The sequence below is a fragment of the Salvelinus namaycush genome, chromosome 28, assembly GCF_016432855.1.
Source record: "Salvelinus namaycush isolate Seneca chromosome 28, SaNama_1.0, whole genome shotgun sequence".
NCBI classification, from domain to species: Eukaryota; Metazoa; Chordata; class Actinopteri; order Salmoniformes; family Salmonidae; genus Salvelinus; species Salvelinus namaycush.
In genome coordinates, this window is record NC_052334.1 from 32,284,524 (window position 1) to 32,288,007 (window position 3,484).

The following is a 3,484-nucleotide window of genomic DNA, read 5'->3' on the forward strand; positions in this document are numbered from 1 at the left end:
CAAGCAAACCGTCTAAATATGGAATAAAGATATTGGCAGCATGTGATGCCAGGACAAGTTATGCCTGGAACATGCAGGTTTACACCGGGAAACCTTCTGACGGTGTTCCCATAAAGGAACCAGGGGAAGCGAGTGGTCCTGGAAATGACTGTAGGTCTCCAGGGGCACAACATAACATGTGAAAATTTCTTCACCTCATATGCTCTTCGTCAGGAGCTGCTAAAAAAAATTATGGGGACGGTCAGAAGGAACAAGCCTGAGTTGCCTCCTGCCTTACACACTATCAAGGACAGGGATCGTTTTTCCTCTGAATTTGCTTTCACCGTTACACACACTCTTGTGTCCTACTGCCCGAAGAAAAAGGAAGAATGTGCTCCTGATGACAACTCTGCACAGGGATGCCGCTGTGAGTACCAGGGAGGACAAGAAGCCCAACGCTGTCCTGGATTACAACAGGAACAAAGGGGGAGTTGACAGCCTTGATAAGGTATGTTACTTTTTATCTTTCAAGTCTCATGTACTTTTTCTCTATGATCAGATTGTTTTATCTGCACCATAAAAATAAGACATGTTGTTAAGTGAAATTCTCATTGAATTTTTTAATCGTATGGAGTCAATTCTATTCATTTGAATATGTAAATATGTTTTAGATGTGATAAATTAAAACAACGCTTTAATACAATTATTCACGTTACTATGCAAGACATGAAGTATCACTTGTATGTACTCATTATTTTATTTACTGATTGTTGCACTTTTGCAGGTTACTGGCACATACTCTTGTAAGAGGACGGCACATTGGCCCATGGTGGTGTTCTCCAACATCCTAGATGTGTCGGCCTACACTGTGTTTGTGGCGTGAATGGAGGTGAATCCAGGCTGGAAGCAGGGGAAATTCTTCAAGACGAGACTATTCCTAGAAGAGTTGGGGAAAGCCATGGTGGCACCCCTCATTCAAAGGCACCAACACCTTCCTCCAACACCATCCTCTGCTGGATTGGTGAGAGATATACAAGGGCCAGAAGCAAGATCTACGGCCACCAGAGACAGAAGAGACAAAAGGAAGAGATCTGTGTGCACCAAGAGATGTCAAAACGAGCATTACGTTCCATAAATGCAGTGCAAGGCACATGCAACAACAGGTGCATGTCCAACAGGTGCATGAGAACACAACAGGCAACCACAATTGATTGACAGATTTGAATGTTTTGTTATTGTTAGTAATACTGTTATTGTTACTGTTGTTCTTTAATGTGTTCAGACATTAATTTTGTAATATGGTAAAGTTTTCATGTGTAGTTTTGGGCCTATGTCCTTTCTTTACTCATAAAATCATACCGGTCAGTTTTGACCGGGAGCACAACAGATGTTATTTTGTACCACTATTAAAAAAAATTGAAATGGTTTCAAAACAAATGTCCTTGTTAAACTTTGACACAAAGTAGTCTGTGATAAATAGCACAATATGTTTCATCTGAGTATTTGTTATAGTGAAAATAATCCATACAATATGCTTTTTTAAATTCAGACTGTAACACAACAAAATGTGGAAATAGTCAAGGGGGGTGAAAACTTTCTGAAGACTAATAGGAGTATATAAAGCCAAAGTCATTCCATTACTCTCTACCATCATCATCAAAACAATTCTCCAGTTTAGCAAACTAGCTATAACATTACATTTCAGTACATTTTAGGTATGGCAAACACAGTTAGCTAGCTAGCTAAACTTGGCTAGCTTGGCTTGTAGTGGTATTAGCAAGCACCGTTATGGCCAAATTTATCACCAAATTGTACTGTATTGAACAACTCTGCCTCCTGTAAAAACAGAGGTCATATTGCTAGCTAGCTACCGACAGCAAAACAACTTAGTAGTTTGTCATTTGCCCACATGAGTCCTGGACTAACTTGTCTAAGCTGCCCCCGCTGCTTGCTGGTCTCGCAATTTTTTTCCCTCACTGTCTCAACTCCTCTTCCATGTATTCCGACTCAAATAAATAGGGCTGTATGTTTCAGTGTAAAAGAACATTAAAAACATAATACTTGTCATCCAGCTCATCTTGGAAAGAGGAATCGTCAGAAGTAGCCATTGTAGTTAATTATTTAACAATCTCGGCGAGACAGTGCACGGTAACATAGCTCCAGTAACTAGTAACCAGTAACTTGAATATACCCGAAAAAATGAAATGCTAATTACCATGGCGATCTGGATGAGACTGCCGAATCAAGGCAAAGGTAAGAATCTCTGGATTAACTATCTAACGTTAGCTAAATATAGTAATGAATAAATTGGCTACATTTCTTTTAATTGACAATTCTGTGAACTGTCTTTAAATTGACAATACCTGTTTAGCAAAGGTTTCAGCTAGAGATGATGTGCAGGAGCTTGCAGGGATTTGTAGTTTTGCATGTCTAAGATGTCTTGATAAAAGTCACCTTGTCCAAGAGAGATTTATATGGTTATCAAAACGTCACACCATGGTAAGTCTACATGAAACACAGCCTTTATTTTTTATGTTTCTAAAATCCCCTATGGGAAAAATGAATGGTGTAAAAACGATTGGAACCATTTCCCTGTTTCACCGCTAGGTTTTATGGGTATTATGACTCATGCCGTGGTACTCTATGGCTCTATTGAACAAGGAAAACCATATCTACTCTCTGCTAGCGTGATCGTGCAATCTGCGAAACACAAAGACACAATAATTGCTACAAAACATGACCATTGAGTTTTAGATCTGACAGCAGGATCAATCAACCAATGACGTCATTGATTGAACTCTACCGGCTCGAAAATTCTAAAACACAGCTGTAGTGCATAATTATGTCTGAAACACCCTCTCATCAATCAGAATTATGCAGGGAAACTGGAAAAACACCCTACATTGTGTCTAGCAGTAAGTTTCCCTTTAAAAATCTACCTAGAACCATGATTTTTTTAAAACATCTTTAATGTAAAGCTCAAAAGGTAGGCTACCATTATGTCAGATCGTGAAATGGTTGTTCAAATACAATTTTACCTGGCCAAATTATTAGATGGCCTGCAATTGGTCGTTCGCGAACGGATCTTTTTGGTGAACGCAGGGAAAAGAATAGCATCGGTGAAAGAGCCGTTAATTTGGCTCCCTGATTTGCATACTGCTACTACTGCTTTTTGAGCTCAAAACAACGTTTTTCTGCAGATAAATGACAAAATAGTTATCGAAAGACAGTGAATTCTCACTGCAGACAATAAATAGTGGGGATGGAGAGCTGTCAATCTGGTCCACGTCGATGTTGTGCATAAAAAATGTAGTTCCTATTTTTTGCAGGCCATCTAATAAGTAGTAGCAGTATGCAAATCAGGGAGCCAAATTAACGGCTCTTTCACCGATGCTATTCTTTTCCCTGCGTTCACCAAAAAGATCCGTTCGCGAACGACCAATCACTATTGCATGCAAATAGAAGAGCGCAATTATGCTCCTAGTGGCCATGGCCAGAACTGAGA